Source organism: Mus musculus, chromosome 15 (assembly GCF_000001635.26).
Source record: "Mus musculus strain C57BL/6J chromosome 15, GRCm38.p6 C57BL/6J".
Classification (NCBI taxonomy): Eukaryota; Metazoa; Chordata; class Mammalia; order Rodentia; family Muridae; genus Mus; species Mus musculus.
The window spans coordinates 92,271,666-92,285,350 of record NC_000081.6 but is presented as its reverse complement, the minus strand read 5'-3'; the positions used below and the strand labels follow the sequence as shown (position 1 = coordinate 92,285,350).

The following is a 13,685-nucleotide window of genomic DNA, read 5'->3' as shown; positions in this document are numbered from 1 at the left end:
ACTGACACTCTTAAGCACAAGAATAACTAGAACTCCTTGAACCAAGGCAGGACTTACACCCTAAACCAAAAGAAAGGTGACAGAAGGAAAGGGGCAGGGGCAGAGAAAAGAAAGTGGGAGCTCCGGGATTCTAAATTTCATTCTGTCCAAGTGTACTTATTAACGGTTGCGTGCTGGAGGCTTATAACTTCAGAGGAGATAATGATGATACATTTTAGATTTAACATATAATAAAAAGTATTCCTCAAGATTTATATATTTCCTTTTGTAAATTTAACCACCCAATGCTCACCAACTGGGCAGGCCGAGGACTTACTTTCTCCACGGGAGGAGTAAACATCCAATGACCGTTTGCTGATGCTGAAGGCCTGAGCTTTCCCATCGCCGAATACCAAACTTTTAAATAATTGTATATGTATGTTAATGGATCTTTATATTTAATGTAGAATTATAATTCTATGTAAGGTTTGGGCAGTTGGTATCATTGCAGAGTCACTTCTCTGTGATTTGAAGTGAGAAATGTGGACAAAGAGGCTTGGAGCCAGTCATATAGGGTGTGTCCTCCACACTGAGGTGCCTTTGTGTTCTTGTAGGCATCAGAGGAACCTAATGATTCCCATCAAAAACTCACTGAACCTGGAGAAATTCTTGAAAGGCAGATAAAGCTTTCTTCTCTTGAGCTGCTAGGAATGGTGGGAGCTGCCACTCAGCGGCATGCTCTTCAAGGTTATGAAACCTAAACTCCCATATCCACAGAGGACTCCTGCCCTCTGGTTTGCCAGAAACAATTTCTTACTGATAATCGAGGGAATTCAGAAGATGTATATACCCTTTATTTTTTTTTTTTGTTATACTCAATCTGTAAAATTCTACATATTTGTGGACCACAATATGGTGAGCATATATATATATATGGTGAGCTTATATATATATATATGGTGCTCACAAGAAGGTAAGCGTGTATACCACTACACATGTTTATGCTTTCTTTATGGAGGGAACACTTGAAATCTTTCTAACTTTCAAAATATACACATGGCATATGAGTCGTTACTGTATTTTTGCTCTCAAAATTGTAACAACAGAACAAGCAGCTGAGCACTATTCTGTCAACTTTAACAGGACACCTGTTGCTCCCCCATCCCTTCCCATTCCACACTCTTCATCCTCTAGGAAGACTGTGTCTGGTGCATTTCTCCTAACCTTCGTACCATGCTCACATAGTGAATACATACTTAAAAAAAAAATTAACACTACTTCTTAAAACTAGGTAGATTTTCTTAAAATCTTATTGGATTTAAAGTTCTCCTGTAATATGGTTATTCTTGTGTGAATTCCAGTGACTTTTGGAGTGCTAGGTTGGTCCACCAGGAACACTAAGATGGTGCTCCATGGTTACTCTCAAGTGAGGTCCAATGATCTTTGAAACACAAGGATGGTGCTCCATGGCTACTCTCATGTGAATTCCAATGGTGCTCCAGGAGTAACCTGAGAAATGTTCACCAATGTCCACTCCTGTCTATAGGTTGTCCTGGGCCACAGTGTGACTACTGCTGACAGAGAGCACCAGGTAGTTAGCAACTGAGGTGATTTATTTCTTGGGAAACAGGAACTTGGGATTTATGCTCAAATGACCCGTGAGAATACAATGTGCAGTAAATCTCATAATGAAAAAGCATGGAGACAGGGAGGAGTCTGAGAACTATGTCTTACTGTTCTGTTCTAACAGGAAGCCCCAACCAAAAGTAAACTTGGCATTGGTGGGACCCATGCGTCACTTTGAGAGAGAATGGAGGGCGTCAGCTGTAAAAAGGATGATCTGTAGACACTCAGAGAACTTCAAGAATCTGTTGTCAGGCCTGTTAAAATCCTTCTTCTCCTCAGAGCAGATTCACTTTACCCCAGTAATAGTTATAAGGGTTACAGGACCCAAGGCATTAAGCCTACCACTTTAGCTCTCAACACTGGTAAGCAGGTTAAAACCTTGTCCAAGTTTCCTCCCTGTCTTTGTGTAACGGGACATATGCTTATTTTCCAAGGGGCAGAAAGGAGGGTAGGAGGCTGGTGGCAGGTAGAAGCCAGCATGCAGATGGCATCCTCAGGACAGAAATGCATTTTTTATCGAGAGTGACTAAGACTACAACTAAGGAAACGGTTTTGCTTGAAAGGGATTTTATGTCACCAAGACATTCCATGGGTAGTTTTCAATAATAAGGCTGATTCTTTTGTTCAAGAAAATGAATGAAAGAGAGGTGATGTTAATGAAATTATCATTTTAAATAATGCAATGCTATCTTATTTATCTTAACTTGAGATTATTAATAACTCATGTTAATAACTTGAGAGAATATGTTTATACAAAGAATGTGTCCTAACATTGATAGAGCTATCTGTTAGGACAACCTGTCTGGTTGGTTCATTTGGGAAAGTTAAAAGAAAGGTGAATCCAGTAGTTGAATTTGGAACATCAACATCCATCATGTTCTAGTGTTATTATAGTGTGATAGTTAAGTTTTTTAAAACTTCTTTTGCCAATGAAATAAGATTAATTTTCCCAGCAATCCCCATCACAGAGTGGGAAATTTATAGGAAATCTCCATAGATTTATTTGTACATTGTAATTTAAAACATTTTAAATGACTCACTCTCTCTCTCTCTCTCTCTCTCTCTCTCTCTCTCTCTCTCTCTCTCTCTCTCGTGTGTGTGTGTGTGTGTTCAATGTGTATGTGGAGTAGAGAGGAACTTGTTGTTGCTGTTGTTGTTAAGGGCTATCATTGGTTGGCCCGGAACTCACAAACTAGGGTATGCAGGCTTACCAGTGAACCCTAGGGATCCACTCTGAGATTCTGCACCATTGAGATAACAAATACAACTCACCAGCCCTGGATCTTTAAAATGTAGGGTTTTGAGATTGAACTGAGATTTTTTTTTAATTTTAAGACAAAAACATTTATACATGGAATATTAGCATTTCCATACCAATCTAACAAATCCACTGATTTCCATGAGAATGAATTATAATTAATTACCATTAATATTTAAAATATGATTATTTAAACTATTTAAAGTATTTTATTAGATGTCTTCTTCATTTACATTTCAAATGCTATCCCCTTTCCTAATTTCCTCTCCGAAAATCCCCTATACCCTGCCCCTGCTCCCCAACTCACCCACTCCTACTTCCTGGCCCTGGCATTCCCCTATACTGGGGCATAGAATCTTCACAAGACCAAGGGCCTCTCCTCCCATTGATGGCTGACTAGGCCATCCTCTGCTATATATGCAGCTAGAGACATGAGCTCTGAGGATACTGGTTAGTTCATATTGTTTTTCAATGTCATATCAACTGAGCTTTCTCCCTCCTGTATTATACATGCTTATGTTTAAATAACTTGTAATTTTAAAAATTACAAGTATGGTGCATGTCTGTGAATGGTTTTATGTGTGATGCTGTTGCCCAAGGAGGACAGGTATGTCAGACCTCCTTGAACAGGTGTTCTAAGATGTTAAGACCCAGTTAACACCAATCCTGGGGATCAAACTCAGGTCTTCTACAAGAACAGTGTGCCCTCTTATCAGCAGACACATCTTTCCAGCCTCATGACTTTAAACTGTGTGCATTATGTGTTTCAAACAACACAACACAACACAACACAACACCAAACAAAAGAAAAATTACAGGAAAACACAGCCCACCGAAAGCTGACTTGTTTCTCAAAGACAGACATGGAAGGTAAGCTATTTTCATTCAACTTACACTAAGAAATACAATTTTATATCATTAATGCATTTTAAATCACATTTTAGAAAAGTTATCTTTCCTTGAGTTTTTGAAAATATATAAAATAGAACTATAAGGTCTACTTTTAAATAAACAGGCATTTTCTACACCCCATATTTATTCTGGCCAGATTTGTACTCATTTCAAAGTTTAGTGTTAGTAGGAACTGCTGTGGAGAGCAGCTAGTCTGAGTAGCATTTCCTTGTCCCGAATTAGTTGATGCTGAAAAAAAAAGGGAAATGCTTAATTTCTGGGCCAGCTTCACTATTAATAACTAGTGTAGCCGTGGTTTAGTGTGAAGCTGGGTCCAAACTCTTCAGAATGGCGCCGAGTTGGTCTTCCTTCCAGCCAGTGTGGGCAGCAAGGACCATTTTGCTGTCTCAGTCCTGTAAGACTAGTGAGACAGAACCTTCATTCTGACTCTGTGGCAAGATTTCCTTGGCCAAAGCAAGCGGAAAGCTTAGGCTGCCATCCAAGTATCCGAGGTGAATGTGCAGTTTCCTGCCCCAAATACTTGCAAAGCTACCTCTTTTGGCTATCTAGACACTGACCCTTCTGCCATTACATGTTTAGGTCTCTACCCATTCTCTCTCTCCTCTCTCTCTCTCTCTCTCTCAGCTTGCATGTGCACACCTGATTATGAAATTGCACTTATACCTGCGCTCCTCATTTGTCACATGAAAATTTTGTACCCATTCTTCACGACTTTCTGATGATTAAACTGATTTAGAAGTTCCTTTGAATTAATTTTGGCCTTAATAATAATGTTAGTATAAATCCACACTTGCAAATTGAATAATGATGAATCAGTTGTAAGGCAATCTAGAATACAATTGGACATCTAATGCTAAAGACCACAGAAAGTTAATTTTTGACTTAGCTCAAAGAATTCTACAAACTGAAAGATTTTGAGCACCATTGCCTTCATTGATATACAAGGTCAATGATTTTTCCATTTAACAAATATTTGTGTTCCAAATAACACAAAAATGGGTGACTTAACTTATTCCTAATGAGTACTAATTATCATGGTTTATTTTGATGGCCAAGTTGACAAGTCCTAGAGTCACAAGGCTTCTAGGCTTGTCTGGAAAGGTTTATCTAGGTCAGGCTATTGAGGTGATAAGATCCACCTTAATTGAAGGCAGCACCATCCCATGACTCTAAAATGAGTTGATCACCAACATGCATTGGTCTCTTCATCCTGGCTGCGGATGCATGGTCATAATGCATGGCCTCATGCTCCTGCCACTGTGCCTTCTATGACATCCCTACCCTGATAGACTCTACCCTGGAACTGTGAATCCAAACACCTACCCTCTTTCAATGTTGCTTTTATTAGGTATTATTGTTGCAGTAATGGAAAAGGTAACTGATAACAAATAAGACCAGGTTTACTGATCCCCTCAATGCTTTAAAGATATCCACAGGGATGGCTCACAAATCTCACTCACGCACTCACTTGATGAAGCAACCTGAAATGCCCCATGGGTTTGTAGCTTAGGTTCTTCAGGGTGTGGTCAGCAAGTTCTGATTCTATTAGAGGTGGTGAATGGGACTCTTTGGAGGCAGAGCCTAGCGAAAGGTAGTTAAGTTATAGGGACAGGTCTTGAGAGGTACGGAGCCTCAGCCCAGTGTCTCTGCTCCCACTTGCCAAGATGGGGGCAGTATGCCTCCCCTCCGGATCCCTGGGGTGATATTCTGTCTTGCAACAGGTCAGACAATCAACCCAACTGATCCTAGAGGGAGATATGTGAGGTCAGGAATGAGAATAGATTCTCCTGGTTTTTGTTATGATGGCGGGGAGCTAATGTAGAAGTAAAGTGTCAAAAAACAAAACAAAACAAAACAAAACAAAAAACAAAAGCTTTTAGTAGTCTTCTCAGGGTAGATTTTGTGAGAAGTCTGAGGTATCTAAAGTGCAATAGTGTTTTCTTTTTAATCAATATAAAACAGTTCTCAACTGTAGAGATGTGACCAGTAGGCATCTTATAACGCTTTGACTGTGTCACACGTGGAGTACACTCCTCGTGGGTATAAGTGAAATCCTTGGTGAATGTGTATTGTTAACTTGGCATAGCCTGTCAAAGAAGAATGTCTTAGCCTCATGGGAGTGGCAGAGCCTTTCCAGAGCCACTTCCTAGGTAGTGGCGCAGAAGTATGGCAAAGCCTTCTGCAGGTCAGAGTACCAGCGATAACAGTGTGTACAGAGATATCCATTGTAGCATTCTCTTTACGAATATACTCTTCCTGAACTGAGGCTGCTCCTCCTGAGATCAGCTAGCCCTACCTCCCTGGTATGCTATGTGCGTAGTGCAATGACTCTGCTTCCCTGTGCAAATGTACATAACTGAGATGCTGAGCATCCAGCCTGATGCAGCTTTTCCATCAGAGAGCCCAGACTACCCAATCCAGCTCCACTCTGTTCAAATGTCTGTCTGTTCTTCATTTCCCTCTCTGCTCCTTCATCAGGGTCCCTGGACCCAAGCTGTGCAAGGATACACTGCTCTGTTTTAGGGTTGATTCACAAGTCGTTTCTCTCATTGACACTGTAGTGTTTCTAATTCTTGTCAACATCTTTCATATATATATATATATATATATATATATATAAAACAACCTTTCACTGAGATATTCTAGAAACAATTTCAGTGTTATTATACGAAGAATGCTATTATTTTCTAGAATCATCTTGACATTTATATTTGTGCTCGAGCTGATAGATTCGCTCATCTTTCTCTTTCATTTGTTTTCTTACTTTTATTTGTTAGCTGGTTGGTTTCCTTGTCACTGAGGCACTCTTAGGTTGAGCTATGGAGGAGTTAGGGGAAGGAATGAAGGAGCTGAAGGGGTTTGCAACCCCATAAGAAGAACAACAATATCAACAAACCAGAGCTCCCAGAGACTAAACACCAACCAAGAGTACACATGGAGGGATCCATGGCTCCAGCTGCATATATAGCAGAGGATGGCCTTATCTGGTATCAATGGGTGGTCAGGCCCTTAGTCCTGTGAAGGCTTGATGACCCAGCATAGGGAAATGTCAGGGCAGCGAGTCTGGAGGGGGATGGGTAAAGGAGCACCCTCATAGAAGCAGGGGAAAAGGGGCGTAAGATAGGGGTTTTCCAGAGGAGAAACCAGGAAGGGGGATAACATTTGAAATGTAAATAAATAAAATAACCAGTAAAAAAATATTAAAAAATAGATTCACAAGAAACTATGAAAAATAGGAAAGTGGTACATCCTTCACCCTCCCACCAGGATGACAGTTCATAAAACTAACGTACAACGTCACAACTCAAAACAGACACTGACACAAGCCCTGGGCCTCACTCAGAGGGTGTGGCCTCACGTGGTCTGTGTGCTTCTCAGGACACTTGTTTTACTCTGTTCAGTTTCCCCTCCTGGGTGCTCAGGTGACCACTCCCTCTGTCAAAACATTGAACAGCTTGGCCCTAAGACCACTGGGGTCGCACCCACAAAACCAGGGCCACCCACCACCCTCAGTTACCTGCCTCTTGAAAGCATTAGTATGTTCATTTTAGGGCTGCTAAATAATCAATACAAGTTGTTTAGGATGAATCCAGTCACATGTCTGTAGTTGAATCCTATCACACAGCATTTCTTTAACCGTTCAACTACTGAAGGTTATTTAGTTTGTTTCCAGTTTTTTTTAATTTATTTTTTATAAATGGACATGCTATGACCATTTGTATGCATATTTTGATGTATCTACATGTTAATGATACTGTTGATTTTCTCCTAATATATGCATATTTTATATGCATACTCATTTTTTTTTTGGTCTATGGGATAAGCACCTCTAGTGTAGTGGCCAGATCATGTGGCAAGTACATCCATATTCTCTGAGTCACCGTCTTCTGCATAGCTGCTTGATTGACAGTTACTGCAGAACGATGCGACTAATTAAGTCTTCACATCATTTTTCAGTTGTCACCATTTTAATGAGTCTGCAGTGATATTTCATTGGCTTTCTAATTTGTGTTTCCATCATGGCTTACCATGTGAGACACTTTTCACGTGCCTATTTACAATTTTTCTACGTTCTCATCAGCCAGGTGCCTGTTTACATCTTTGGTCCAGCTTCAGAGTGGGTCATTTGGTTTCATAGACAATGAACTGTTTCTACTTGTCTTGACATGGATTTTTTTCCTTTGTGTAAATAAGTACATAGTAGATGGTTATTTTTCTTCTCCATTACTGTACTAGCCCTCTACTGATGTAGAACAAATTATTCCAAAGTCCAGTGGCTTAAAGACACGAAGCATTCCTATCGCTGATAGTGTTGGTGGACGAATCATTCTTGGTTGTCAGAGCTGAATGGTCCTGGACCAGTTTCTCTTGGTAGTTGAATCAAGATGACAGCAACCGTCATATGCCCTACATGTCTCACTTCAGTTACTAGTCAATCAGCACAGGGGCATGGGAAGTGTATCTCCTCCTCCTCCTCCTCTGTGGAATTCTCCAAGAGGCAGCTGACATCTGCTTCTGATATGGAAGCTTTCAGCCCCTACACGGGAAGCAGAGCAGCTGTAGCCATGTGTGGGTGTCATTTACTACTGAGCCTGAAACGCCACTTCTGCTGACTCACAGGGTAAGCAAACATGACAGAGGTTAGATTCAGGTTGATCAGCCAGGAAACAAGGGTCACTGGATGCCATCTTGTAGGCCAGCGTCCCCAGTCTTCTTGCTATTACTGCTATTAAACAACCTACTGGTCATGTAGTATTATATTTTTGTAAAAAAGGATTCTTTATACTGGCATCTTTTGTTTTTGTTTATATATATATATATATATATATGCTGGTATTACTCGTATAACCCTGCATTTAATTGATTTTTTTATGGTTTTCCGGTGTTTTATTTGTCTTTACTTTTTTGGGTGTTTTTAATTCCTAAAGGATCTTGCTTGTTCTTGACCTCCTGAAACTTGTCCATATCATATCTTGGAATATGTTTTTCTCCTCTTTTGTTTAAATTTTTCCCATGTTAATTCCATTGAAAAATAAAAATTCCCCACTATATCCTCAATGCCTTTTCTAAATTTTTGATTTTTGGTCTAGCAATATTTGAAAGGCTGGTATTAAATTCCTTAAAGTTAAAGTCATCCTCCTGCTTCAGGTCCCCAAGTAGCCAAGCCCAGAGACACATACCTCAGCGTCTGCTGCATATTCAATTTCTGTACCTCCTTTTAATGACTCACTTTTGATTCTCTCTGCTGAAATATGATTTTATCAGATGTGGCCCCCAGCTTTCTAGTCCAACCTCCATCTGTCGCTGAGATGCTTTCAATCATCTACTGGGTTTTTATTTTCTACAATTTTGTTTTCACATATAAAGGAGTTTCCTCTCCTTCCTAACTATTACATTTTTTAAAAATATTTTTTATTATTACGTATTTTCCTCAATTACATTTAGAATGCTATCCCAAAAGCCCCCCATACCCTCCCCCCCACTTCCCTATCCACCCACTCCCACTTTTTGGCCCTGGCGTTCCCCTGTACTGGGGCATATAAAGTTTGCCTGTCCAATGGGCCTCTCTTTCCAGTGATGGCCGACTAGGCCATCTTTTGATACATATGCAGCTAGAGTCAAGAGCTCAGGGATACTGGTTAGTTCATAATGTTGCACCTACAGGGTTGCAGATCTCTTTAGCTCCTTGGATACTTTCTCTAGCTCCTCCATTGGGGGCCCTGTGATCCATCCAATAGCTGACTGTGAGCATCCACTTATGTGTTTGCTAGGCCCCAAGATTTATTTGATTATTTTATATGTGAGTACACTGTCCCTGTCTTCAGATATACCTGAAAACTACATTGGATCCCATTACAGATGGTTGTGAGCCACCATGCAGTTGCTGGGAATTGAACTCTGGAATTCCAGAGGAGCAGTCAGTGCTCTTCCCTGCTGAGCCACCTCTCCAGCCCCAGTAACTACTGAATTTTTATAGTTAATAGTTTAGATCCATTTTGATTCTGTATACATGATTATTTTAATTGTGCTTTAATCACTATACTCTAAGCTCTGGGCTTAAGATATTTTGTTTTTCGTTCCTTTCTCTTGTCTCTCTTCTCATCACATGCTTCCTTGGTTACTTGGTGTGTCTGTTTTTACATGATTTCATTTTGCTTATCACTTTGTTGTGATCACGAGGGAGCTGAGTAGAAGGTTCTCTGTCTTAGAGAGAGTAATCTTTTCTTGCTGTCAGACTTTATCTATAGCTTGAAGTTCCAAGTCCCCATACTATTTGAAGCATGAAGCCACTTGTGGAGATCATTGTTATCCCATAGAAACCTTAGCAGTGACATTTCCAATATAGACAGAGAGTACTGATAGAAAAGGCAACTTTGATAGAGTAAAAACTATAGGTCTTTATGAGCTGTGATTTCCAGCTTGTGCTGGGTCCGTGGATCAGATTTTGTACAATGATTTTCTAGTCTCTTCTTCCAGCAAATTTAAACAGACCTGGGTGTTTAAATACATTCAAGTGCTGTGGTTTTTATAGGAGCTCTGGTTTTATAAAAGGTGATGTCCCATGCCCAAATACTGGTGCCATTTTGATGAGCTGTCAGTCAAGTGTACTGCTGTTTTCCTTGTCCCTGCAGGGCAGTTTTCTCTGAGCAGGTTGTTCCATGAAATAGTTTCAATGCCACATTTGCCTGGGTTGTTTGCTCAGAGGCTGCTATGGTTTGGGGTATAGCCTCCGTGGGTCCCTGATGCTTTATGTATGGAAAGCCTGGTTTCCTGTGGTAGAACCTTTACAAAATAGGGCTTAGTGTGACGTATTAAGTCCTTGAGGGCGTTGTCCTCCATTTGCTGGGATATCCGTCAGCTATGCATGCTCATGAGTGAGATGCTGTGTGTGTGTGTGTGTGTGTGTGTGTGTGTGTGTGTGTGTGTGTGTATTTCCATGTTTTGCCTATCTTTGACTGTTCAGGAGAGCTGAGCCAGTGACACCGTCATGCTTGAAATCTCTTAAACTATGATCTATATAAACCTCCTTTCTTCGTACACTTTCCTAGTTCAGGTACTGTGATATGGCAATGATAAACAGACTCATATAAAAGTATTTAAATTTAATTCTAAAATTAATTTAAAGTAAAAATAAAAGGCAAGGCATGTTGTATTATTTGATACATAGTCCTTCATGAACCTTCATGCATATATCCACTATCTCATTGTAATTGCCAGTACACACTAATGCGTGCTCACGCGCGCGTGCGCCCACACACACACACACACACACACACACACACACACACACACACACACACACAAATGCACACAAGCTGTGGGGCACCAGCATTCTTTGCTCTGCATTCGTGTCCTTCCATTCAAGGCAATACAGGTTAAAATAATCCACATGCTTGAGCTATAGAGAGAGCCTGCTTTGTAAAGTACTTGCTGAACAAGCACGAAGACTGAAGTTAATTCCCAAATCCAGGAGTACCAAAACACAGTTAAAATTTCAGAGCTGAGGAGACAGAGGCAGGTACATCCTTGGGACTCCTTGACCAACCAGCATAGCCTAAGTTGTGAGTCCCATGTCAGTGAGAAACACTGTCTCAAAAAAGCAAGGTAAACAGATCCTGACAAAGAACATCTCAGGTTGTAGGTTGTACTCTGGGATTTACACACACATACACACACACACACACACACACACACACATGCATGCACACACACACATGGGTGAGGTGGGTAAAGGAAGGGAGAGAGGAAAAAAAATCCATATTCTTACTTATGCATGGATAGTTTTTTTTTTCCAGTCTTCTGACACAAACTAATAGAATAATGGTTCACATACTAATCTTTGCGTTATCAATACTTCTCTGGTTCTTCTCAGAGGAGAGGGCTTCCTCCTCCCAATGTTCATTATGGATAATGGCACCGCAGCTGTGTTTCCCATGCTGTCTGTCTGACTATGACTTGCAATTACTCCCTCTTAAATCTCACAAGCCATTATTCATGTTTATAGCCGCCATCCATAGAAGCAGTAGTGTACAATTGGCTGGGTGGATGAGTAGTGACATCACCAACATGATCAGACAACATGCCGAGAACTGTTTGTCCCTCCATTCTCTGACTGACATAGATGGGACATTTAGAAGGTGTTTGGTGTGTACCCTGTGATGCACATAGCTCTGAAGAACTTTGTCTACTTCCTGGTATGAACAATACCAGCCTTTCTCTTACTGGAATGACTGTGACTTAGCAGCTTTCATGGAGTGACCGGTACCATTCATTTCCCCATGTGGCATCCAGGCACTGTCAGAACCCTATGTTCTGCACCATGCATCTCCTGAGGGCACTTGCCAGACTCTTGCTAGGCACATTTCTTCCTAGAACCAAATGTTGCTATGGAAAAAGGTTTCTGTTTCAAACGTCCATATATTACATATTATAGCCTCTTTTTTTTTAAAAAAAAAATTAGTTTTGGGTAATTAAAAACCATACAGAATGGATGATTATTAATTACTAAGCATGTGTACATTCCTTCCACTGTGTGTGCGACACATTATGATAATGAGCTGTTCCTGATTGCAAGGGCACTGGTGTCCACACCTTGTGACATGAACCCTTGAGTAACATTGATTCTTATTCTTTTAATATGTAAGTGATTTTAATCACATCTTTATTTAGTGTTCTGCTGAAAATGGTCTTGTAGCTAGTGTCTTGGTAGTAAGGAAAGGAAATTTGTTTCTTTCTCTGATAGTCTTAAGTGTCTCAAATAACAATACACTCTAAATGGGAAAGGCAAACCCACATGAAGATCTTCCAAATTAGGATTGTGTGGACATGTGTGTGGTATTCTTTATTAATCTGAAGTAGATGGTCTGTAGAATTAATGAACAGGCTCATTGGGATCAAGAGATTTTACCCAGACCCTTGCTTTAGGAGACTGAGGGGTTTTCAGCATTGTCTCATGTTGGGCAGGGTCTGCTCTGTGTTTTCATTATTCTAGAGGGGAATCCAGGTTGGGAGCAAGACAGGGGGAATCACTTTTATGTGGATCTGGAAAAGACATTGAGTCTAACAATCCCTAAGTATTTTATTTACCACGTATTTGATTCATTTTCAAAAAATTGCCATAAAAATGGACACCTAAATAATGTCCAAATGTTAAAAAATAAGAAGTACAAAATTTAAAAAAATTAGCATGTTAAGTTAAAAAAGGAGGCATAAAATTTTCAAAGGCTCACGTAACTTACAAAATATTAGTCAAAATGCCTATGAATTTTATTGTAGACAATAACTCAGCTAAGCACAGGTTGACTGGAAGGCATAGACATCTTAATGGCTCAGAGAGGAGCACACGTGTGGACAGGCAGAGAAGTCCTAACCTGTTTAATACTTGAGCAGGCCTTGGAGTAAAGTTCAGACAACAAATGGTTCAGAGGGAACAGTAAAGGATCCATCTGGGATTACTACGGTATTTAGTGCGCTGCTGGGTATGTGGAGTCAGTTACAAGAAATACAAAGACATTCTAATGAGGAGTCTGCAGCCAGTCCACAAATATCTTTGGAATTGAGCTATGAGGAAAGTCTTCTGTGCACAGGCTGTGAAATCTGTGATGGAATGGCTGCAGATATCCGTCTTTTCAAGCCATCCTGCTCTGCAGCAGGAGGACAAAGAGACTACATTGACCATAGGCACATAACCATCACATCCTCAATTACATCACCTAGGCCAGCAAATGCAGTAGTAGAAATGACTAATGAGCAGCCACACAGTAACCCATCGACCCACATTCTAACTCTAAGACAATCAGGACAAACAACCAAATTTGTGGTTACGGGACATAATGCCCCCCCTACCCCCCCAGTTAAACTAAGAAGGTTATTGTACAATAAGCTAAGCAGTACAATAACCTTTTTATTT

At 40.4% G+C, this 13,685-nt stretch overlaps 1 protein-coding gene across 7 annotated transcripts in view; it reads right to left on the bottom strand.

Annotated features, from left to right (window-relative positions):
- The window catches only part of Cntn1 (contactin 1), a 290,816-nt gene that overhangs the window by 56,617 nt on the left and 220,514 nt on the right, over window positions 1-13,685 (bottom strand). The gene's annotated exons all lie outside the window — the stretch shown is intronic.